Source organism: Lagopus muta, chromosome 2 (assembly GCF_023343835.1).
Source record: "Lagopus muta isolate bLagMut1 chromosome 2, bLagMut1 primary, whole genome shotgun sequence".
Classification (NCBI taxonomy): domain Eukaryota; kingdom Metazoa; phylum Chordata; class Aves; order Galliformes; family Phasianidae; genus Lagopus; species Lagopus muta.
The window spans coordinates 18677927-18704710 of NC_064434.1; the positions used below are offsets into that span (position 1 = coordinate 18677927).

Genomic DNA, 26784 nt, shown 5'->3' on the forward strand with positions numbered 1-26784 from the left:
CATTTTTCTTTTTCAACATATTTGAAAAGGATAAAATATGTCTGTTCATAATACAGAATTGAGAGCTTTCCAAAATTTGTCATATAAACATATCAGTATAATGGCAAAGAATATTTCCAGAATAAAATAAAAATTAAATAAAAATAACAATTATCAGTGCAGAAAGGACAGTAATGCAAACACAATGTTTACAAGTAACCTGTCACACAATAAACATAGAAATTGGCTGGAAAATATAAATTAGAGGGAGATGGAGAGGAAATATGTGAAATTGTCAGGCAATCATATAGATCTCAGTAGAGGTTTATACATAATAATATTTTTAAAATAATGAAAATGCCTCATATGCATTTTTTTAACAAGGCACATTTTAGAGAGAGTACTATTTAAACACTATGTATAATAACATCTATATAAGCTTACACTGTGTTGTTATTACCTAGGAAGGACAATAATAGACATTACAGACTTAGCATCCTACTATAGTCAATAGCAGATTCATGCCTTTAATACATTCTTGATGAACTGATTATACTTCTCCAAATGGAAAACTGATGCACAAAATATAACTACATGTGAGACTTTTTTAATGAGAAGGGTAATGTTAAAAATTCACCTGGGCATTGGCCTGTTCATAGCATCTGATAGTCAGGGATGGGCAGATATGGAAGGTATGCTGTTTTTTCCTTCAAGCTAATTAGGAAATTTAAGAAGATATAATTCACATTTATCTGTTTTCACTTCACCTCACTAGATCTGTGCTATTGATAATGAGCTAAACAGTAACTTTCTGTGTTGTTTTTTAAATCCTAGAGTCTTGCCTGAAGTGCTGGGAGGTTTAATCCATAGATGAGAAATGGGCAGAGAAGAACATACATGGCAAATAAGTATAGTGAAAACTTTAAAGAAAATCTTCAGAGCTTTGAAAGGAAAGTAGAGAGATGGGCCACTATGAATGTTTCCTGAGACAGGAAGAGGAGCGTTTAGTGGAACCAACTTTGCATGCATTTAGCTTCCAGGATGGAGTATCATATCATGATTTACAGGCATTATTACTCAGTCCATAAGACCTTGCTTGCAGCTTCAATATCTTCAGAGCTCTGCAATTCAAACTTTTACTTAACTGGAGTTTCTTCTATTCAAAAGACATGCTGAAAAACTGGAATTCTGTGAGTAGGGCACACTGTCTCTGCAGGCAAAGACACTGAGGTCAGTGGTAGGTTTAGTGGGTTAGTCATGCATGCATCCAATTCAAGATGTTACTTGAGTTTTTTCCTGTAAGAAATTAATATATATTTTATAAAAGGACAAATCTAACTACTTGTTTCAAAAGTATTTTGCCACTTGTGTTTTCACAGTGTAAAAATCAGTCTTCCAAAGCATTTATAAATATTGTAAGCTAAAGATGTCAATGATTTAGCTTTGTCTTGTTACATTTTGGACTGTGGCACAGTCAAAGAGACAACTTTTCATCATATCCATAATGTTTAGTAAAGTTTTATAGATTCTCTTCAAATAACACTATAATGGTAAGGAATACAGAAAGAAGGAAGAATAGGAACATAAGCCAAAAAAAAAACACGCATTGTTTTTATAGACTTAAAAAAAACAAAACAAAACAAAACAAAAAAAACAATATTTTTCCTTTGAATAAGGATAATGTTGAAAAACTTTGTGAATATATTCACAATATTTTATGTGCAAAATATGAAGGCAGGGTGAAGAAAAGGAAAAGAATGAATCACTGATACTGTAAATTACGCCCCTTTTTAGAAGTATTGCTCTGACAGCTTGCTAAACAGTTGTTATATCTAAATACTGTCATCATATTGGGAGTGTTTTTTCTACTGTGAAAACAATGCAACCTCAGGACAGAAAAAGGTATAAAATGAAGAGAAAGAAATGGCAATTACCAGGTATCCTACAAAATTTAGTACATTTTTATCACCGTTTGTTTTGATTTATTTAGCTGCAGAATAAATCATGTAAGGCAAAGTCTGTTAATGAGCTATCAAAATGGCAACAAGCAACAGACTTTAACAAGTTAGGGAGGAATTAATCTTTTCTAATTTATGTAACTGAAAGTTAAAACATTGAAGACTTTGGAATTGTTAAAAAAAGTGGGCACCTTCATAGAGTCTAGCAGTTGTCTAGATTATGCAGCATGAACTGTGCTTCAGAAATGCTTATTTCTTCCATTGACTTTAAAGGGTTCCAGGGATGTCCAGCTGAGATTCAGACGGTTCACTTTTGAATACCTAAGGGTAGCTGAGGTTATTTCTATCTGTTATACATCCAGTAGGAAAAGGCTGTTATACAGCAAAACAAGGTACAGTAAGATAAGCAGATCTTTGAGTTTTGGAAGAAAAAAAAGAGTAGAAAATGTCAGGGATTTTTCTGTTAGTAAGTTCAGACAACTTTTTTTTTGTTTGTTTTTACTCTGAAGGCATAATACGGAGTCATTTTCATATTATTTATGTTATTAAAATGATACTCTGTGCTTTCAGGTTTAAGTCATTGTGCCTTTGCCTTCACTAGCATTCTAGGGTACTAAATACATAGGTTCAAATGAGCCATACATTTTCCTGGGAGGAATCCTTCTTTTCCACAAAACAAAAAATGTCTGTATTAGATTTCTTTCAAGTGAAAGCCAATGTACATGTTCAATCTTATACTAATGATTTTTATTTTATAAACTTTCTCGACTACTTTTTAAAAGTTTGTAAGAACATGATGTTTTCACTGAACTATAAGAGAGTTCTTTACAGTAGCAAACTTTTAGACAACAGGTAGATACTTCTATTGAGGTTATGAGTCTAAAACCAAACATGATATTCTAGGTATGAAGCCACTGTGGCTTTGTACAGTACTGAAGAGTAATGTTCCTATTTATATCATTTGTGACACAGTTCTTTGCAGCTGGACCTACTACTAAGTGTATCACAATGCTGTTTCAGATGTGATCTAACAATTGAACTTAGGATATGAAAACATTCCAAAAAAAAATTGTTCAATCCTGACCTTAGTGATTGAAGCAATGTCCTCAAGTTGAAAGTTCCATATATTCTGTTATATATCCCTTGATACATTCAGGTGTCTGCTGTTATTTTTGGCTGATAAATGTATTACACAAATTACATCTTAGTCACAAAGTCTTCACAGCCATGAAAAAGATAGCATTGTAAGATAAAATAGTAACACTGTTAGGCAAGGTAAAAATTGATAAAGAAAGGCTGAAGACATTTAAAAGAACCAAAACTGGCTCATGCATAAACAAAAGCATGGTCCAAAAACTAATTTCATCATGTTAAATGTGACTTATGAATATTTTTTACATCAAAGCCACATAGCATTATTGACAGTAAAAGAAGAATTAAATAAAATACCTGAAATTTATTGAAAAACTGAAGGATTTAAGATAAATCAGAAAGGCAGAAACATTTCAGAAAGGATAAAAACATCAAACCTAAGAAAGTCAGAAACAAGAAGAAAGGAAATAATATTTTACAACTATATTTTAGGGGAAGAAACATCAAAACGCTGTCTCTTTGCACTTTGTCAGGAAGTTCTTGATTGAGTTTTATACAGCAAAAACATAAGAATTTGTTTTTTAGAGAATAACGCTTGGAGCAATATGCATTAGAAAAACCCTTTCAACCTTAAACATCACAGCGTTAACTTTGCAGCTGACACCCATGCTCATTGAGAGCACGAGGAGGAAAGAGAAAAACAACTCTCCAGCCCTTTTAATTCCTGATCTTCTAACCTCTGATTTTTCTTCAGGTTCTGAATTGAAATTTGCTACAGTTTCATGTTCAAGTATCAAAACAAAATGCTGTGTCTACTTAGTGTTTTTAATCAATATATCAGACCATAATAATCCTTTATTCTAAATTCTGTTTCATGTATTTCAATATGATTTGCAGCTGCTAAGCCTCTATATAAAGTTCTGTACACAGGGTTAATTTCATCACCTCTAAACAGCAATGATGATATAAAATATTATCCTACACTTATTACAGTAGAAGACTTATGAGTTATGATATTGTGAAATAAGTAGCTGAGTCTAGTCCTAAACTGAGTTCATTTTTTAAATTACCAAATGTTAAAATAAACATAACAAACTATTCCCCAAAGTGCATTTTCTATAATGATTATTCCATTAGATGTGATACAAAAACAAGTAAAACGGAAGATTTTTTTGTTTGTTAGCTTGTTATTCAGAAAGAAAAAATAAAATAAAATAAAATAAAATAAAAATAAAAATCACTGGACATTTTGCATTGAGTACTACAATAAAATCATCTAATTCACATGATATTTGCTATACAACAAACTTCAGTTTGCTTGCTTCTTCCATTTTCCATCCACTTCCTGTAGTGTGTGCAGTGTGCAGATGAGACTATCTAGATTTGAACAGTATTATATTACACAAAGAATCATGTAATAATTACTGTTACAATGTGAACTGAGTTTGATAGCATACATTTGTTTATCTACCAGTCCAAAATGCTCAAATGACATACCCAACCTAAATTGCTTTACCATGCCAAATCTGACACGTTTCATGTCTAGGAGCATTTAGTTTGAATAAATGGGGGTGCTGTAAGTTTATAAGTGACTCCAGAGTTAAATGTCAGTTGAATGGGAGCAAAGGACTGCAACTTAAATCCTTCACTTGAATTTCATAGAGTCCCTTTATGTGTATTAACCTCCAATTTATTTTTCTTAACCTCAGTGTGTTTCTCACTACTAAGGCTTGAAATACAGTTATCCTGTGGTGTGTTCATTTAACAAAAGAAGATAGAATCTTTGTGTCTACCTGGAAGTGCTAATGAAAACCAGCATTAATCATCTTCAAAGTACTGTTGTGGAGAACATTTTCACATGGATTTTCTCCTCTAATTAAGCTACCTAACTGAGACACCTCTGTTAGAGGGACATTGTTAGGTACTCTCCTTCCATAGTCAGTTAGGAGAGAAAGGCCACATAACAGGGAAATTCTCATCGAACAAATCAGTGATTTGAAACGGGGTCTTCTCTCTGAGAAGACTATACATCAGAAAGGAATGTATTTTTCATTAAAGTTATCTGTATAATAGACTAGCTTCTATATCAGTAAATTGAATATCTTCATAAGTGCTTTTATTACCTTAGGAAAAAATCATTGCTTTACAATACAGATCAGCAAAAAATCTCTTGTACTGAATTATGACTAATACATAAGTACAGATCTGATACGCAATTCAGTAGGATGAAAAAGCCTTTAAATTCTTGTCCTGATATGTAAATTTATGACAAATCACCACACTCTAAATGTGAAATCTATGTAGTCTTCAACAAAAAAAAAAAAGGATTTCCCTTAACTGAAAAGCTGTCTGTTAATGGAATATGGTAAAGTAGGGGCAAATGCTTGAAGTGTCTAGATATAATGGAACAGTTTTTCATATATATATTAAAAAAAAAAAAGAAAAAAAAAGGTACCATATCTGATTATGTATCGAAAAATTAAGGCACAATATTGGCGTTCATTTTTTCACTTTTAAACTTGTTCAAAAGAGATCTACTATCAGTGATTGATCTTCGTGGAAAGTTAGTATGCTTCCTTTATAATAAAATATTTTATTTACATCATTCTGATTGCCTTGTTCTCATTTTTCTGTTTGGGGAAAACAAATCAAAACAAAACAAAACCAAAAACAGCAAACAGCAAACAGCAAACAGCAAACAAAAAACAAAAAACAAAAAACAAAAAACAAAAAACAAAAAACAACATAGAAAAGTGAAAGATTATTTGACTGAAAAAATATATATATATTTGTTTGTAAGTTGTTTAGTATTTGAAAATGTGATCATATCCAACCAACAGGATATTTCCCCTTGAAGTAAAGCATTAAACTAGATTTCGTGCTACAACGATATGTTTTAAATTCTTGATGTTGGCTTCCAGGCTGAGTGACATGTTGCCTTAGGTTTTTCCTTCTGCTTAGTTTCTATCTTCCTTACCTATGAAAATAAACACAAAAATGTACACTTGGCAATTTCCTCCTGTTTAGTGCTTTTCCTTTTAACTGTAGAATCCATATAGAAAAGATCCACACTATCAAAAGAATAAACCTGATTGTGATACTGAAGGAGAAACTGCACTTAAAAACAACAGTCTTGTAATTCATTATGTAACACCTTCAAATAAATGCCCAATTTTCTAGAGGTAGAAGGATAATCAAGGCTAAAATTTATTTTTAGTACATTTTGTGAGACTCTTTTGTTAGAAATCATTTCAATTACTCTAATTCTCTCTTTTTTTTGTGTGTGTCTTTAATTACAGACTTTTTTTCAGCATGTGTAAAGCAAAAACATGGACTCCAGAGTACTCAATTTGTTATTAGTTATTAATTTGTAATTAAAGAACACATCCTATCACTACTGATGAAAAGATATACTGGGCACAGGTAAATCATCGTCTAACAAAACTCAAATGTGTGATTCAGTAAAAATAAATAATCAGTGGGTGTGTTCAGTCTAAAAATACTGATAAAGATTACTAAACAAAAAAAGGTTAATAAAAGTACATTGTTTTGGCAAGAAATGTTCTTATATTTTTACTTAATGTAATTTGACTAAGAATGTCATTAAAGCTACACTGGTGCAAAATATTCATCAATTATGTTCACATAAAATGAAAGTATAGAACCAATATTGTATGATATAAGAGAACTCTCTGACTTTCTGATGTGTTATTGCAGTTATCTGTCTTCTTTTCCTTTTCTGCCTCCACTTGACATTTATACGATTCATGGTTTGGCTATTGAATTCAAAATATTTGTGATCTCCTTGTTGTCTGGTACTTCATTAGATTTTTTCCGTAAAGCTGATATCAAACCATAACATTTGGACATTGACTATGAGAAAAAAAAAAAAAAAAATCCCTAATAATTTTGCAAATGATTTTCTGACAGCTTTTAGCTACCAGATAGTACAATACAGTAAAAGTTAAAAAACAAACAAACAAACAAAAAAACCCTCAAAGAACAGGAAGATCAGGAAATGAGCAGAGAGATGGAAAAATGAATGGAAGGATAAGATAAAAATGACTGAAAATAGAAGATATTTTAACATTTTCAAACAGTCATTTCACATCAAACATCACCTACAGCTCCAAGTTACCTGATTTACTGCAGTTCTTGCAACTTTCCAAGTCAGTATTTTTTCTTCATTTTTTATTTTGCAGGTTTTACTGAATCGAATACGTTTCATTTTCACTGCAAAACAGAAGTTGCTTTCCTGCTTCCTAGCTAATATCAGTACTGCTACAAAGAATAAAAGAATAATGTCTTATCAAAAAATCTTCATTTTAAAATGTCTAGAAAATAATGGTGTTCTCCAGTGCAAGATTGATTCAGATCAAACAGATTGTCACAGGTTTGACTCAAGGTGTTTTGGAAACTGTGGTGCAGATAGGAAACCAGAAAAACAGAATGGTAATAGGCAAAGGTGTCTAGAATGGATTTTATTTTTCTGGCTTCTCACTGATAAAAAGTTTACAGAAATTCAGGACCTATGTGGATCATTCTCTGATAGGCTGGGAAAATGACAAGGATCTAACAGGCTTGGGAAATAATGATCTTAAGTTTTCTGTTGAAGGAAAGAGAGATGAAAGGCGGAAGCAAGTCATTGTAAATGTATGAGATAAGATGGGCCTGGTTAGAAGAAACAGAGAACAGACTATGAGAGGAGCAGCACAGTAAAATTGATATGTGGGACATACAACCGTTGCAATTAGATGATTAAAACCATTACTCTTCTGTGCTAACTAGTGCAATCAAGAAGAATTCAGACCGGATAAAATGGGCATCTTGGATCACTGACAACAATCTGGAGAGTATCTGACTGTGCATACTGCTCTGTGCTGTGCAGAAGAATGCATAGAAACCAGAGAAAAGCTTATTATTTAGACAGTTTTGCCTATCTTGCAGTTTTCATTAAAGCTGGAAGTAACTAATATGTTTAAAGGACTAATTAATTATTATATTAATTGTATATCAGAAATAGATGCAGAATGAGCTTGTTCAGTATCAGTGGCTACAGCTTCTGGAAGCGATACATCTTGCCACTCATAAGTCAAGGAGAATTAGATGTAGGGCTATGAAAATAATATTTTCCTGCTGCCAATGGAAGAAAACTAGACTACTGACTGAGGTACAATCAATAACTAAAAATTGGATGAGATGAATCTCATTATTAAAATGATACGTATGAAATAAACACAAAACATTTTAAGACACTAGCCAGATTAGCTCTAAGACCTATGCATTGTTCCCTGCTACGTTCCTGTTAATTCTGAAGCAATACAAATGTCTAATACAAATTACGGCATGTTAGGCATGATAAATGACTACATAGATAAGTTACAAATAAAATGAGATCTTTTGATTCCAGGAAAAATAAGCAAAATTTTTTGTCCCTAAATCTGATCCATGTTATTCATCATTTTCCTTCTATGCTGAAAGAATTCAAAGATTAGTAGGAATAAGAAATTAAATATTCAGCGTTGCTAGGAAGCTTATTTGACTTTAGCAATAAAAAAAATTAAGCTTAAAAATGGTTTGTCCCTGTTTGCACAGCGTCATATAAAGCAGAATTTAAAAGGAACAGCAACAAAAAATTACTGAATAATTTTTTCTAATTATCCACCTTTGAACTTGAAGGGGAAGTGGCAAATGCTCACATTGCCTCCTCAGTTTTCATTCACAACTATGGCAGACCTTCTAGGCATGCTGTAGCTCCAAATGGCACATACTCTGCCTAAGTACTATTTTGTTTGAAATTCCTGTAAGATGGGAGTCACCTCAAATTTAGGAAAGAAAATATAAAGATGATAACACCCGTGAGGATGCTGGTATTCATTATATTGTGTATATCATCAAATTTTTAACTCCCTCAGGAAATTATCTGAGACACTCATTTAGCTAAGCTAAACTGCAGTGACAGCTCATAGAGCATTCAAGGCCTGGACAGACTGGGAAATTCCTGCTCTTCATACTGAAGGTGAAGTCTTGCAGAGTGAACTGTACTAATAAGTACTTGGTTGCATCATTTTGTTCCGTGCTAATCAAACTCTGAATCTCTCCACTGTGGGTGTATAATAAAGAGCTTAATAGTTTGAGGTAACCATAAATGTCACCTCTTACCTGAAAACTCTTGAAAAAATTAAATTAGATCTATTTATGAAAACAAAAATATGCAAAATTCTTTGTCAAAAAGAAAATAGTCATAGCTGAAAAATACTTTATCTACAATGTCATTTTTTAAACTTGTTTCCTGTAGCACCTCCACGATTTTGTTCTGAAAAATGATTTAGAAAAATAGTAGAAAAATCTGCATATTTTCACATTCTTTCTATTTAGGAATATTTATGTTGTTGCCTTTCTTCTGAAAGAAATGCTCTTCATAAAAGAACACAAAGTATAAAATCATGAACTTGCCATATTTACTAAGAATTCTGTTTATTTAAACATTTCAAAAGAGCTGCAGATTCATACTAAGATCAGAAAATAATTTTTCTTCTTTTTTTCCCTCCCTCTTAGCTAATAACTGGTTCAAATCCATAAGTTTAAGTAGATTTAATAAAAACAGCAAAAAATAAGAATATCTCCTTTCCATCTATGAAGTATTCAATGAAGTATCTTATGACACACACGCATTTTCAAATAAAAATAGTGAAATACCCGTATTATTTTAATTTTAAGGTTAAGCAGGCACCTACCAACTGCAACTCAGATATTTTGTCAACCAGTGTACTTTTATTTTTGGAATAGGAATCAAAACTCCATTGAATTAATGATTAAGTGCTATTATGTTGTATGAGGAGCAGAACTCAACAAATTCAGTTCTAGGATATCTATTTAATAGTTACAAAATAAGCTTTTGCTTATACTTACATAGGATGTAAAACTCATGGGATGATGAAAATATCAGAAATTTCACAACAATAATCTCATCATGTGTTACATATCTTTTGTCTGTGATTTATTTTTATCTGTAAAAATCTAAATACCTAAAACCTGTATCCTATTCACACTGTTCCAGGCATGAATATCTTAGTGTGACTATTCCTGGTCTTTTAGTACCTGACCAGAAATCGTGGAACCTCAAGTAAAAACCACCTGAAGTGCTGATTTTCTGTTCTCATTTTATTCTAGAGTTACAGATAATTTCAGTAATAAGATAAACCAGGGGATGACTTTTTATTAGTTCTAAGGCTTCCTAAATCACAATGGAAAGAGCAAGAGACAGCAGAACATATATATTTTTTAATATTTTATGTTCCACGAACAATTAACGTATCATATGAATAAGTAAAAGTACAGCAGATCCTAATGGTTTATATATATCCTGGAATTTCTTTCAGTACCTGTCTGCAGTCAGAAAAGGGTAGCAACATTTTGAATGGAAGACAATTCTTTTGTCTATTGTTGATTAGAACTTGGTTCTATTTCTCTCCCGTTGTGTTATATATTTTTATCAGTCCTCACAGTCCAGATTTCACACTGTAGCGGAAAAACATAGTTCCAGTGAAATCACATCTCACAAGAGTGGAAAATTTTCAATAGGAATGACTCTGAGGGTAACCAGTGGCTAAATAATTCCTTAACCTTGGTGCTGAAGTCATAAGATTTCTGAGTGTTGACAATGAAAAGGAATTGAAGCCAGAGGTTGTCATAAATTTCCCCTGTTGTCAAATCTCAGTGTAAGGAGACAAAGGCAGGTAATACAAAATTGGAACAGGAAAATTGTTACCAACCTTTTGAGGAGAGCTTTCTTGTTCCCTCGAGTCCCAGTGTTGACACATCAGAAAGAACAATGTCATACTACCACTGACGTCTCTGATTAAATGGAAAAATGAGCATTAACAGTCTTACTGATATTGAGAATTTGCATCTGCCCCTTTTTTGTTTGTTTATTATGCTGATTATGCTGCAGAAACCTATCAAGAGAGATCTTAATTTTTCCATAGTTGCCAAGCTTGTAGTACCTGTTCTTTGTCACACGACAAAATTAATTGTGAGGCTGTCTTCACAAGATGCTGTTGCTATAAAATTAGTTGTTTGAAGCTTTCAAATGATGTTTCAGAATGTAATATTTGTTTCATTAAGTTCCTATGTATAAAGTCTAAGAGTGAAAAAGAACCTGAATTATCACAGGGAACATTATACTTTCCACCTGATCTGCTAAGGATCTTGACTAAAGAAATAAACCATAATTTAAATAAAAATTAGACACAATTAAGCAAATTAAATCCAAAAAATAATGTAAACTGAGAGGAATTATTGATTCATGAATCTTGAATCTTGTTTAGGGATTCCTGACAACTGATATCTTACCTTGAATTTCTGGAGATATTTTGGAGAAAAGTTATGTATCTGTTGAAAATATAGAAAAGCAGGCTCTCCAGTGAAATATTCTAGTAGCATTGTTCAATAAATACATTAAAAAAATCTGTATGTACAGCACTGATAAGTGGAAGTAGGAAAAAAAATATTGAGAGCCAATCACTGGAAAAGCAAATTAGACAAAATAAGCAATACGGAAGAATAAGAATTGCTTTTCATAGAAATTGGGATTATCCATTAAAATATATATATATATATATATATATATATATGATCAGTTTTAGTCGGATCACCTTCAGTGACAGTTTTTCACCATTGGAAAATTTTTCTAAAGGCCATGTTGTACTTGATTTAAGAATATGTAGAAAGTGGATGCATAAGGTCAAGAACCTTTGCCAAGGCAACAAGGGATAACAGAAAAGGGAGAAAGCAAAATGAATTCGGTCAGGTCAGAAACACTAATGCATGAGCATGTGTGAGTGAGACTTCATTCCAGTAGGGTTATCTGATAGAAGACTTCTAAATTGTGAGACATTAATGAGATACAACCATCCTAGTCTTACTAATTAATGAGCTATTCAACTATAGGCATTCTTTCCAGGAATATCAGCCTGAACTTTATAACTGAAAAGACCATGAACCAGGGGGCTCTGGACTGGGAGTGTACAGGAACTGCAGAGCCCTGCAAACCCATGAGTGTGCAGAGGGATTGGGAAGCAGAGGAAACAGAGAATGGGAATAGATAGAAAAGAATTAAAAAGTTGTGTATAACAGCAATGGTCTAGATATACCCTGAGCCTGATCACTGCAGTCTGTCCCTTATATATATCTCCTTATATTTCCTTCTCAACCTTTTCTATCTGCCTATTTGCACTCTCTCTCCTATATATACGTGCACTGCTAGGACAACTGCTATGACAGCTACTGGCAAGACCTGTGTGTGTGCGCAAGTTAAACTGCCGCCAACCACTGGAGCCAGGCTGGTGATGTAGGTCTGCAGCCAGTGGAGTCCTAGCATCAGGTACTGGCCTGAGTACTGTACTCACACCTCAATACAAACACTGGGTAAGAGTGGTGTATGTTACCAGATCAGTTACCTGGGGAGATTGGCATGAGTGAGGCAAGGATCAACACTGATGATTGGACTAGAGAGCTGGATCACAGCCCATGTGCCTGGTGCTTGCTGCTGGGAGACGAGTGTCTGTATCTTCCCAACCTGGTGTGCACTGTGTGTGTGTGTGTATTTGTTAGCAAACATTAAGCTGGACTAGGTGGCATGTAGGGGTGCGTCAGATCCAGGGCATGATATCAGGCTGAGTCCATGCTAGTACACCCAGAATGACTGAATCAGAATCACAGAAACACCAAGGTTGGAAAAGACCTACAAGATCATGCAGTCCAACCATCCACCTTTCACCAATAGTTCTCACTAAACCATGTTTCTCAACACAAAATTCAAACATTCTTTGAACACCTCCAGGGTGTTCAAAGACTCCAGGGTGTTCAACTGACTCCACCACCTCACTGGGCAGCCCATTCCAGTGTCTGGGTTCAGGGTGCAGGTGGGATGAGTGTGTGAGTGCTGCTTGTTTGCAGTAAACTTCATACCGGACTAGTTGGCAAGCAAAGGACCTGTGAAGCAAGTAAGGTAGGGGTGCTGGATGGACAGAGAGGCCATGCCGGGTACTTGAAGGAGCAAGAAATATGTGCTTGGGCATCTAGAGAGTGCAGTGTGTGTGCTGCATGAACAACTTTGCTGCCCGTAGATATGCTTTACTGGAATCTTTAAGTGTTTGTGAAGACAGCCCTTGGCTGGAGTAGCCCATGTGACTTGTTGTCCCTGTCTGTAAATGTCTGTGTCTAGAATATGTGCTCAGCTTTGATGCTGCTGAACCTGCAAATGGGAACACAGCAGCCACATCACAAGGCACCAGGCAGGGCTTCAGTGGCCAAACAAGAGCAGCCTTGGGCTGGACCAACCACTTTGCTTCAATTAACATTTAAAATGGGAAATAATCCAGGAAATTCCTATAACATGGTTACAGAAGAGTTTGATCTAGGTAGATCACAGCAGCCTGTGCTTGTGCCTTTGTGGAGTTATGAAACATCATTAAGGTACTAATACATATTTACTGCTATTTTTTCCAATTGCTTTAAGCTCAAGGCAAACAAATCTAAGCCTTTATGTATTGCTTTCTAAAGAACAAATTGCAATAAGATTTGTACAATATGAGGCAGTGTTGTTTGCTCTCTGCAAAAACTGTACGAAAAATTCTATAAGGTAACTTTACTATTTTCATTACATACCCTGTAGGATAGGATGGGGAATTTGAAAGGCGAATGCGCTGATACAGAATGGCAAATTCAGCATGTCTTCAGTGTAGAGATGAAATTATTTTTCATGACTTTAAAAAAGATGAGTAGTGCAACACTGTCCAGGTAAGGTCAAAGAAGATTTAAAATAAAAGTACTAGATCGATTTAATTTACTTTCTTATTTTTACTTATCCACAAAGACAAATTTGTAAATGAAGTTGTTGAAGACTAGAGGAGCTACTTGTGATAAGAAAAAAAGTGTTTGACTCTGCATTTTGTCCTTTTTCTTCCTTGAAATATTACAATCTGTCCTGGAGTATCACTAAAATGAGGCGTGTCACAACTATGGGAATAATATCTGATTTCCTACCTGTAATTATGGGGATAAGGAGAGTGGGGAAAGATATTCCTTATGGTTTCTGCTTACTGGGTACAGTTCCAGAAGGAGTTCCTGTATGTCCCATATAGTTAGTCTGCAAACTCTAAAACTCACTTTGCTTTGCTAGTACGTTTGATGTTTATGTTCATTTTACCTTTTTATCTTTTAATCTTTTTTTTTTCCTTGGCATTGGACAATAAGCAACACCTCAAAGCTGTTTTTCCTCCATATAAGCATAGACAGAATCACCATAACCGTTCCTGAAGTTTGTACTTTTAAAAGGTTCACAAAAAAAAAAAAAAGAAAGAAAGAGAAAACATCTTAAAACAAACAGGCAAAACAGTGAGAGCTCAAAAGAGACATCAAAAGGGTTCAATTCGTTCAGATTAGCAGGATGAAAAAGTAACTTGATTAAAGAATGACAGGTTTTTCACAAAACAGAAATATCAAATACTACAAGGACAATAATTTATTGATAAAGGCTATAAGAAGAAACATAAATTCAGATAAAGAAAATAAGGTATTCACGTTAATGATAATGAATCACTGAAACAAAGTACCATGGGAAATGGAGGATGCTTTACAGGCTGATGTGTTCAGCTCAAAATTTTAGGATTTTTGGAAGATATTTGAAATTGATGGTTTGTGAAGCTAGAAGATGCCCACATAATTACCTAGCTTGATCATTATTTTAACTGTAAGAGTGCAACAATCCTTCTCTGTAATGTATCTTAGCTTAAATTTTTTTCAATAGTTTTGTTTTAAAAAAATCCATCTTATTCACACTCTAATAATTTAGAGTCTATTGTAAACTCCATTAAATTTTTCTAATGGATGCTTTCCTTCACAGCTGATGCACCAGAAATGCAGTTTCATTCATAAAATGCTGCAACTACTTGGATTTTCTGGAGATAAGATAGAATGATGGAACTACTCAGTATAGATTCATGGCAAACCTTTAAATTTCTCCTTCAGCAGTAGATTCCTGTTTGTGGGTGGTTTTTTTTGTTTTGTTTTTTGTTTGTTTGTTTGTTTTTGTTTGTTTTGTTGTTGTTTTTTGCAAGTAAATCACATCGCTCTAATACTGATAAAGAGATTTATTAGGAAACATCCTACATGTTTGTTTTCATTTGTAAACCAAAGCATTACTTCTAGCAATGGCAGGGAATACTGTTCAAGTACCATGTCATATCAATCCTAGAGGAAAAGAGAAAATGCTTACAAATATTTGTGTAATAAAAAAAAGGCCCATGTTTATGGACCTTAGGTGGCTACAGTTTTCTCCTTTGCTCAGCGTGTTCTTTGAATAAAAGACATTGTATGTCATTTTGTCAGGCTCTTGTAATTACGGTAAGATAAATGTCTTCTGGACAAGAGTGATAAGTGATGATGCCAGAAACCTTCTATACGGATGAAGTCTTTTACCAAAAGATCACTGCTATGAGTGAATCTGGAAGATTGGTGGAAAGGCACAATACTGAGGAAGTGTCTTAAAAGCAACTATGTTCACAAGTTTGTCTTTCGTTGGAAGTTTTTCTCAGTCTTTCCACTAATCAGAAGTGATGATCCTTTGAGAACTATAAACATATTTACATCAAGAGTGTGATGTCTAGCATCTTATGATCTCATCATGCTTCTCTACAAGCAATTGTAAAAAATAGGCATTTATTTTCTATAGTAATGGGTTATAGAATTTACCTTTCACTCAAACACTCGTTGTTTCCTTCTCTAGCCAGATAAAATTTTGCTTTATATATAAGTTAGGTTTACCAAAAGCAGTTTGCTGTATTTCCTGTGAGATTTTTCTATTATTTTCAACTTCTGCATTTTAATCCATGCTTAGTGTTACAATTCTCACTGAGAATTTTTACTAGTATGGTTGTGGGTACACAGGAACTGGTAGAGTCCCATTTTTGAGGAACTCTTTATTAAGCTGATGAGAGCAGAAATTGTGAAATGAGAGCTATTCTAGAGCCAGCCATCTAATGGTGAAAACGAAATATTTATTAATCATAGGGTAGAAGTTTCATGCCTCTTTTTATATAAAATCTGATCCAGCAAAAATGACTTCTAAGTATAATCTCCTACAACACCTGTTCTATAAAAATTCATATAAAGAACATTAAAATTATATCAATTATAAAATGAGTTTGTAGTTCTCAGCAATTTGGAATATTATAGGAACTTAAGCTGCATACATATGATGAAATTAAACAGTGACAATATTCCCAGTCCAGTAAATCCCACAGAGGTCTTCCTGAAAGTACTCATGATTTATTTCAGAACTCTTCTAGGAGATATTAGTGAATTTCATCTCACTTGTTTATTTATTATGAATACTAAGTGCTCTTAATATATAATCAATTTAAAAATTCAGTCTTAGAGCAAATAACTACTTTGAACTTCTATGTTTATGTTGACGGCAGTGACCTTTAACAAAGAAACTTCATAAAAATAAATATTTGTAATGTTAAACTCATAGCAAAGAGAGATTACTTACACAGGACAAAGCACTTGTCAAAATCTGTGTTGCAGTAAGAGAGGAGATTCCGTGGGGCCCTGTGATGGAGCAATGTGGTCCTGAATAATGGGGACCTGTGATATAGAGCTGTATGGAGCAGTGCTGGGAGAGCTGCAGCCTGTGGGAAGCCCACTTGGGATCAGCTGAGGAAGAACAGCAGGCCGTGGGAAGGACCCCACCCAGAGGAAGGGGCAGGGGAAGCCATGAAGGACATCAGAGATAAAACATGATAGAGGAAAAAAAGTGGTTTTCGTCCTGTTTATCACTGCTCTAGTCTGTTAGTAATAGACAACAAATTATATTTATCTCCCTACACTGAGTCTGTTTGGACTATGACAGTAATTGTCCCTACCTCAAATTTTGAGCCTTTTTTCTTTGTATTTTCTCACCTGTGTGGTGTTTAGCAGGCACCATGCAGCCTTATGGAATGGCCCTGCTCGATGCCTCCAGCACCCTCTCAGTGTTAGCACTCCTTGGCAGCACGGATCGGTCAGAATTACAAGCTCACTAACACAAGGGGAGGACAGAAAAACTGTTAAAGTATTGCTACTGAGATCATATCGGCCATGCTTTTATGGGTCTAAGTACACCTGAGCAGCACACCCAGAGTGGCCTTGGAGTTATGTACCAATACTTATGCACACAGTGGTGATCAAGGCGCTGAACTAGAGATCTATGATGATTAACTGTTGTTTGTATATGAACATGCATGTGTGTCCACACAGGCACAAGGATAATTTCAGGGTGCAAAAGATTATCTCCACAGCCCTTTCTCAGAATTACTGTAAATTCTGCAGGAACAGAAATATATGTTTGGAAATAAGTTATTTAGTCATTTTCACCCAGGAAATACATATATTCCTCTAGTTTCACTGTTGTTTGTTAGTGCTTTCTCTCTTTGCATGAACAGTTCCAAGATTTGGGTATCAGAAGCTAGAGTGCAATTTATTTGTTTGTTTGTTTATTTGTTTGTTTTATTTGCAAGCACTTAGCACCAGGAAAGCTAAGACGTACAAAAGGGCAGAAGAGGTGAAAGATATTCAGTAGAATGTTATTTGCAACATTTTAACACTATCTGTAAAATGGCTTGTGTGAGTGTGGCATAACCTGAAAACATTCTTGTTCAGGTCAAAAATTATAGATAATATTAACATCCATGCAATTATGTAGAGTAACAAAATATTCCCAGTGGGTCAGAGTTCAAGCATTAATCAAAGGTTGAAGTGAACTAGAGACTTTCTGAAACATTTAGGACACTTTTTGGAGTTCAAGGGCATAGACTGTAGGTATAATCAGGAGTCCATTAAGACTGACTGTGCACAAAGTGCTCTTTGGATTGTACCCTAAGGCAGAGCTTACTTACAGAGCTACTCTGAAGAAGGCACTGAAGCTAAACATAGGTCATGTTCTCCAGATCCTAAAGTTACACAGAGTAGCCTTATAGCTTCATCATTTGTCCACAGAAGTTAAGAAAACAAAAATGCAGATTACTATTCCTTTGTATCCTTCAGACTTTGGTTACAATAGCTGTCTTCCTATAAGCAGAAGTCTCCACTGAAGTAGTTATTAAATTTTAAAATATAATTCAACAGAATATATAAATGAAGACTGTAATGAGGACTGTAATACTGTCCTTCCTCTTCCTAAACAAGTACCTTTGCTTCCTAATCCACTAATGTTACTTTGACTACTTCAAATGCTGAAGATGTTGAAGAGATCTCCTTGTGTATTTTTCCCTCACAGGAGCACATATCTGATTGGATTCTCAATGCTTGGACTTATTGGCTGCACCTCCACTAGGAAATTAAATATTCCAAGGTCTGTTCTTACTTGTGCCTGGGAATGATCTGCATCCATGTTAACTTCCAAGGTGAAATGTCCATGTCCAAAAAACCTCTTCAGAATTTTCCTGAGTCTAATTTGTAAGCAATACCAGAGAATTGTTTGCCACAGTATAAAACCAAGCCAGGCATGTCTAATATTTTATGAAGATAAACAGCTGTGTGTTAGTGCTCATTTTCTAGTGTGGAATATAGGAGTAAAAATGTGCCTTGTAAGTCATGTAACAGACCAGGCTCAGTTGTCTCCACACGGCTGCTTCAAGGAGAATTGAAGCTTTACTTAATGCAAGTGCATCATGGACTTCCATGTCATGGAAGATGGTGCTGGAGAGACTGAATTTATGATTTGTAGCTTCAAACTGCATATCCTGGTAAAGTATTAGTGGATTTGAGTGTCAGTTTCTGGCACTTTCTGTTGTACTGACAAATTTGCCTTACAAGCAGTTAAAAAATCATTATATTTGATGCTTATTATCATTTTCCTTTTTGTGTTTTTTTCTTCTTATAACTCATGAGTTTGTTAGATTTGGACATCTTGAACAAAGCTAAAGGCATCTAGAAGTCCCAGGTCCAGCTGATTTTCAGGCTACTAGAGGAGTCTGGATGGGGAAAAAAATGCCTAGACAGCTAGCCCTTTTTTTATAATGCTCATTAGTACTTCTTTTGTTTTTTATATAAGTATAGCAAGCTTTAAAAGTGCCTCTACTTCTAAACTGAAGTAGGCATTGAACGCCTTTCCCACAAATTTTAGTTGTGCTAAGGACTGAAGCACAGTACTGTCAAGAAGAAAGCAAAAGATGTAAATGAAGAAACTTGTTAGAACAGTGAAACAAATGGCTTTTTTCTACTATGATTTTATATTCATGCTTCTCCAATTCTGGAAGAGGAGGAGAAATATTATTTGCAGAATAATTGATATCTTTGAGCTGGCCAGAAGACCTTAATCAAGAATCTCACTCCTCCTTCCTCCTTAACATCAGATAAATTAATTTTTAATAACTAAATATGTCACCACTATTAAATGCTCAATTTTGCGTTCCTGGACTGATTTACATACAGGTAATGCAGAAAAAACTATGCCAGAAAATGTTCTGACAGAATAAAGATGTTTGAATACAGGAACCTCTTTAAATGGAAAACATGTATCATATCAATTTTCTACACAGATTGACAATGGCATAGAGCACGTAAAATGTAAATGTTAGGTGTCTGTCTTGAGCATACCTATAAACAAAAAGTGATCTGAAATTCCTGTATAGTTAGATGAGAAAGAAGCTGAAGGACTGCTATGTTGTGAGTCATCTGATATTTTTTTTTTATTTTTGACATCTAGACTATAACAAAAGGAATTTTACCATAAAAAATGCTTGTTTTTCAGTGTATACTATAAAGGAACCTAGGTTGCAAACTCAAATGGAGATGAGTGTCTGATGACTGTCTGACTGTCACTGAGTCCCAGGAAAAAATCCATTTCATCTCTCTCCAACACAATTCAAATTGTCTCTGTTTTCATGTCTCTGAATATATTTCCTACAAAAGCAACAGATAATATTATATTAATGTTATCTATTAATGTTTCATAGATCCTTAAGGAATGATCCTAGCTCATTTAGTAATATGGAAATTAGGAAAAAAACATTTTTAAAATGGGAAGACTCAATGCATTAAACTCACATTTCCTGTTCACTTTTTTATTTCTTTATTTTGCAACTTTAATATTCCTTTAATACAACTCTAACAGTGATGGATATGTATATAACTCTCTATATACTCTATATATAACTCTGTGATGGCTATGTATCCCTATATTTACTTTAGCCTTTTTGTCCTGAGCATTAGTTCAGTTTTCAAGGGAGTGCACAGAAGTCTCCATTCCTTGTTTGATGGGTTGGATTCACAATTCTCAGGTGCTGCACACCAAGTAGTCTAAGCCCACATGCATGGTAGGAACATTCTATTGTAGAGACTAAATTATATCTAGCCTTAAATAAAATCTGTGGACCACATGAGGCTTGAGACATAAGGGCTTCAATTTACTGTTATTTTATTTAATAGTATTTTATCCCAGGCATGACTCTTTTTGGCTTGAGTGCAGAACAAAATGACTTCTTGTTGGACTGCCAATATTTGATCCTGTCCAATAAGCTCTTTATAGTATCACTTCTGTTTTAGTGAATTGTCATTTTTCAATTCTAAGTCTAAACTGCTTATTAATTAAATGTGTACTGAAATTTTGGGCTAAAAAGCTACCCTTTCGTTTTACTGGGGCGATGAGCAAAATCACTGAAATGTTTATATTCCAGTGTACTACCTTCAAAAATATAAAAAGGGCTTTGGAATGAAAGTTCAAACTAATTCATTATTCTCGCACAATTATTAGAGTACAACAAACGGTTTTTTATTTTTAATGAAAGCCATATGTGACCACAACTGAGTAGTCTAGAAATATCTTGAGACAGAAAATATTCTTGAAATTAAGGTTCAGTGAGGAAATTAGCTATAGACAGTTTCATGAGAAGAGGTGCTGCAGTATTCATCCCTTCCTCACTCATATTACTAGCAGTAGAATCTATTTATCTGCAACACACTGCTAGTATACAACCTCAAGTTTCATTTTCTCTTTAGACTATTTCTTTTTCATTTTAAAGATCATTAAGTCAATGGTTTCCAAATGCATATTCATGTTTATTACAGTTAATTATTAAACTAATAGTACTATTCTTGTTCTTTCTTGTAATATGTGTTCAGTTTTGAACATCAAAGCTCTGTGTGGGGCCGGAGCACCTGCTGAGTTGATCAGAATAATTTTGATTTCTACACCTGAGAATGATCTGATAATAATAGTCTCCTAATTCTCAAACATGATGTTTATAGAATTAAGCAGCATCACTTCTTAAGTCTACACATGAATCAGTTAAATCATGTAAAGATGCTATATAATCCACTCTGGTCATACTGTGGATCTCATATGTGTCATACTGTGCTTCTCAAGTGTTGACTAAGGTTTCTGCAGTGTTTTTGTGAGAATTTGTTCATTATTTCTGGCCAGAAGATGCTGAATATTTTCTTTTTTAAAAAAAGACTTAGTTCTTAGTCTAACTAGCAATCATATGCTAAACTTGAATAAAAGATATATAAAAGAGGAGAAAGTAAAATATAAATACAGATTAGATACAGATATCAATAACTTAACAGTTTTAACTACTACTAGAAGGGAATTGTGTCAAATTCCAAAAGTAATTTAAATAAATTATTTGCTCTGCAAATAATGCCTCCTATTTATTTGCACTGAAATTATAACAGCTACAAAATATCTCTACCTGATAGAGCAAATTCTCAGCAACAAAACTATTTTTCAACAGTGTCACCACCATCAGCTATTTTTGTCAGCAATGAACAAGAGCCTGAATGACACACTTAGGAGAATCTTCACCAGTGGAGGTAACCCACTGTTTCCAAGCTGCTATGACAGTGTCATTACTAGGTGAATGTTGTCCATCATCTTGAACAAATGGAAGCCATAGGGTGCCAAATCCAAAATAAAAAGTGAGTGTGGTAAGATAATCCAGGCAACACCAGCAGTGTGCTCCAGAGCTTTCAAACTGGTATGGGGACTGGTACTATCTTCTTGCTAGATGAAGTTTGTCTTTTCTTCTGGCCTGACTCTGGAAGGTCAAGCCTTCAGCTTAGTCAACATCAATGCAATGATGCAATGGTCAGAGATAATGGTTTGTCCCAGTTCCAGGAAATCCAGAAGGATTCTTCCTATCCTGGAAGCACACATCACTTTACCTACTGAAGGCTGCGTCTTGAACTTTTTCTTCAGTGTGAAATTCACATGCCGCCACTCCATGGACTACCATTTTTATTACAGCTCACAGTGGTGACACCACATCTCATTGCTGGCAGTGATGCAATCCAGGAAAATTTCAGCCTGGTTCCATTCATCCTGACTAACTTGCATATGTTGTTCTTTCTGTTCCTGTGTGAAAATTCATGGGACCCACCTAGTACAAACTCAACAATATTTTAGCTTTGCCACCATCATTCCCTTACGTTAAGAGGGTATTCACCTCTGTACATAGTTCCGTGATCATTGTACATCAGTTCACACAGAGGAGAGATGATTGAGATGCTCTTCATTTTGTGATTTCACATCAGTGAATTGCCATTCAAAAAGTGGCTTGTCTTTCACACTGCTGTCACCACTGTTGAAACATATCACCCATTATGACACTGTGCTTACATCCACTGTTTTGTCTCCATAAATATTCAGCAAGAGTCAATTAACATCAATGGATGCATTTATTTCTACATGGAGTAATTCAGTTGCACGTCTTTTCTTTATACACACTTCCACTTCAGATGTAATTATGTCAGACTGCTCCGCTGCTGCAATCTGTCACACGGCAATGAAATGTAGCAGAAATTGCTGGGAAGATTCAACCTCTACTGCCATACCACCAACATCTGCTTCTTACTTCTTGGATCAACATAATAAAAAAGGAGACATTACTTTTGGAGAGTCTCTTGAACATGAACACAGTGCAGATTCGTAAAACAGTATTTAGGCATCATTGAGATCCTTGAAAGTTCTTAAGCTGTTTCTATGTGATGTCCTAAGTGATACAAAGGTGTTAGACATCCAAATAACCCAAAGTGCCCTTGATTATATTTATGTATATTACATTCAATAAACAAAAACACATTTACTGAAGCACTGATATTCATGTGCTGTTCAGCCTGAAGCCCGAACACCTTAACATACTATGCTTTCCATTCCCTATGATGCCTCTGGCAGGGGTTTGCAAACTCATGTTTTTGGCTTTAAGAAGGCAGTTGGACAACCATTTCTTAAACTAGAAATACCAATTTCACTTATCAGAAAAAGCCATGGGTGAGACAATCATGATATTTGTCGTGAGAGAGGATCAGGTTTCTCAATAAGCACTCTAGCAAGCAAATTGCAATGTTGCTCACCTTTTCCTAATTCTGGTGAAGATACACAGTCAAGCTGCATGTGTTGTAAATCATGGGCTTTGTGAAAGGGAATAGAAATTAGTAAAATATAAAAAATATAGAAAAAATAAATAAATGTCTTAACCGTTGCTTAGTCTAGAGTAGATGCCTTTCCTTGGTATTTTCCACTGAGTTTAAGTACATCATTTTTTAAGTTATTTGATTCTGTGAATTATTTTCTTTACTATATATTCTTTATTTTTGTCTGTTGTCTGAAGGAATCTGACCACAAAATCCAAGGCAGAAGATGTCATTTTGTAGCAAGAATGCAAAAATTTTTGCTACTGAAATATTTAGCAGTGTGACATTGGTCTCTTTGCAGAATTTCTCCTAATTTATGATTTCACTTAGTTTCTCCTCTGCTCTTTAAGAGCAATTGAGACATTATGAAAATGTGGTCAATTCAGGAAAAAGTAGCTAGAAAAAGTAAAATGTCTTGCTCCAGATGTATTGTGTTTCCCTGTCCTAGAATGCAGGCAGATTGAAGAATCCTTTGTATTTTGTTTTATTTTTACAGTTTTTCCTATTTCTATGTTTATTTAAAGTGAGGAACTTTTTAAATGGAGATGCTTTCTTAGAGTTCAAACCTGTGAAGTGCAGACTGTTGTCTAAGGACTGCTAGATTTCTACATCAAAGGGAGTTGAAATCTCTCAGCTTCACACCGATTCCTTGGTTTTTAAAGCTGTTTAAGACCCTAATTCCCATGAGAATAATTAAACCCAAATAGCTTCATATATCTGGGCTTGAAGCTAAAGTTAAATTCCAGCTCACAGTTAATAAGTTAACTCATCCTTTCCTTGAAAAACGAAAGCAAAAGCAAAGGAAAAAGCAAGACACAAATACCACTGACATCTGTCAGTGATTTAATGTATATATTTCAGATTAGCTCTTGTCTACTCACTATAAATATATTTCCTTGCTTTTAGGAAAACACATCTGGACTCTCCACTCTTAGGTTTTGTTGCTGTCTCTGGTGAAGATACACTTTAATGATCAAATTAATTCAGAAAAGCAGTGAAATGTAACTCAAGTTACTTTCTCTTCACATGTAACAGCAAGCAGTGGTGCTGAGAATAATGAAAATATGAACCTCCACATTTTTAAGTTCTCAAGCTTTTAGAAAAAATTGATGCACAAACAATTCCATATGAATTATTGTGTCGTTCACAATTGCAATTGACGTTCTTAGCCTGTTCAAGTCAATTGAGTTCTGTCTGAGATGAATTTGGCCTATTCAGTATATTATTTCAATTTTCTAAGTTTTGTACTGTTTTATATTCTTTACATAACTTCTAACATTGTTACATTTCTTGCCTAAGGAATATAAGCAGGTTGAATGGTTTGCTTTTTTGATGAGAAATGATAAAATAGGTGATTGCTCTTTTCTGTTAATGGTCTTCCATTTTTACAAAATTGTGTTATTCTGTTTCTTAGACATTTTGAATAGAGGTTCTTTGACTGTTGCATAACAAAAGCAGAAAAAAATCTCCAAAAAAAGAGACCATTTTAATAAAAGGGAACTCCTTTTCTTTGGGGAGGAACAGCCAAAAAAAGGCATATATTATTTTTAGCAAAAAGCGTCCACATAAGTTCCTTCTTCTCTCTCTGAAATGGATTTTGTTGTCATGATAGAATACTTAGTATCACTTAATTTTGGTTGAAGACTTGTTCACTGTCTCATTTACAATGTTTTGTCTACTCCCCTCAGACATATATTAGTTCTTAATGTGAGTCAGAACAGAGAAATTATATCTCTACAAACTGGAATGTTAGAAAGCTAGGAAATTAAAGTCAGTATAACACAGTAAAATCCTGTGTTTTGAACATTGCTCTCTCCTTCCTTCCGCTTCTTCACTTAATCCTACAAACTTAGAAACAAGCAAACATGAAGATGTGAAGTTATCGCAAACACTCATTCACACAGAGACACAATATATTCCAGACCGTTTATCGTTCTCCCACTGATGGTTAGACTGATCCAGATAATTACCTCAAGTAAAATACAAAATTTACAGTTTTCTGGTTGTGTCTATTCATGGGATTATGCCATTAACAGAGGAAAGATTCCACCTATCAGCAATAAGATTTTAACCTGATCTTACCTGAATGACATGATATCAAGATTTCTATCTCTAATTGTATATGTGCCCTGTGATAATGACTGATGTAGAAACAGATTATCATTTCTGTTCCACTCCAAGCAGGATTTAATTAGTTATTAGATGCAGAAGATTCTCTAAAGTCTTTTAATTTTCATCTTCTATTTTCCTTCTCTGCTTTCTACTTTTAGTAAGACAACCTGGAAAACTGATATAAAAAGATAGGAGGACCAGGAATATAGGTACTGCTTACAGTAACTTCTTTCTTTTGGGCAGGAAATCACCTGAAGAAAATATTATATCCTGCCTGAACAATTACAAATAAACACTGGATGGTGCAGAAAGAAGAGGTTTCAACTAAACTGTGCATACAACTAAAGACAGTTATGTGCAGAACACCAGGAGGCAGCTATCATTGTAAAGGATGACTTACAGCATGATACAATCATTTTTTTTCAAATATAGAGATATGTTGTATGTGAAAATCTGTTATTTGTTCACAGAAAGAGTATGTGGATGAAATGACTCTAACCAATGTGTTCATTATTTTAATTTGGAGCTATAAGTTTATAAAACCATTAAATTTTTTTTGGAGAAGAAATCCTCAAGATGAATATCTGCCTGTAGGAATGTTTCTAGAATGCACTAAAATTAAAACAGACTCTAGAATGCCTGCCTTGTACTGATGGGCTTGCTGCAATAGACAATGGCATAGTATCTGTCCTAACTACAGGACAATATCATACCTAGGGCTAAAATTTATGATGCAATATTTAGATACATTTGCGATACATTTAGCTAGCTGGCATTTAGAGACACACATCATTAATTATGACAAGGCTGACATTCCCATGACTGTATATTTGTTTGTTTGCCTCATTTTCCAGTCTCTAGCTGCTGCTGTGTACAAACAGATGAAAGTGGTAGACAGGTGGTCTAGGACAACCTAGATTCCTAGCTGTTGGAAATGAAAAATAAATGTAGCTTTATCTAATCTGTCAGAGTTCTTTTTTTTTTTTTTTTCTTTAGGGTACAAAACTACCACGTATAATCAGCATCTGAATCAGTGGGTATCTTTTTGAAAAAGTAGAAAGAATTTGAAATGCAGACTCTTCTATTTCTTTAATTCTCTGCCTTGGGCAGGCATTTATGGCTCAATTGGAACCATATGGCAAAAGGCAATCTGAGTTCAAATTTGCTAGGTTTTCTACTTTCT

At 34.4% G+C, this 26784-nt stretch overlaps 1 long non-coding RNA gene across 1 annotated transcript; it reads right to left on the bottom strand.

The window, feature by feature from the left end:
* Positions 1-5740: 5740 nt before the first annotated feature.
* On the bottom strand, positions 5741-16734 carry LOC125689485 (uncharacterized). Its single transcript, XR_007375301.1, has 3 exons — positions 16588-16734; positions 10805-10886; positions 5741-6006 (listed from the first exon to the last, which is right to left on the bottom strand). It is a non-coding gene; the product is annotated as an uncharacterized LOC125689485 (long non-coding RNA).
* Positions 16735-26784: the final 10050 nt, after the last annotated feature.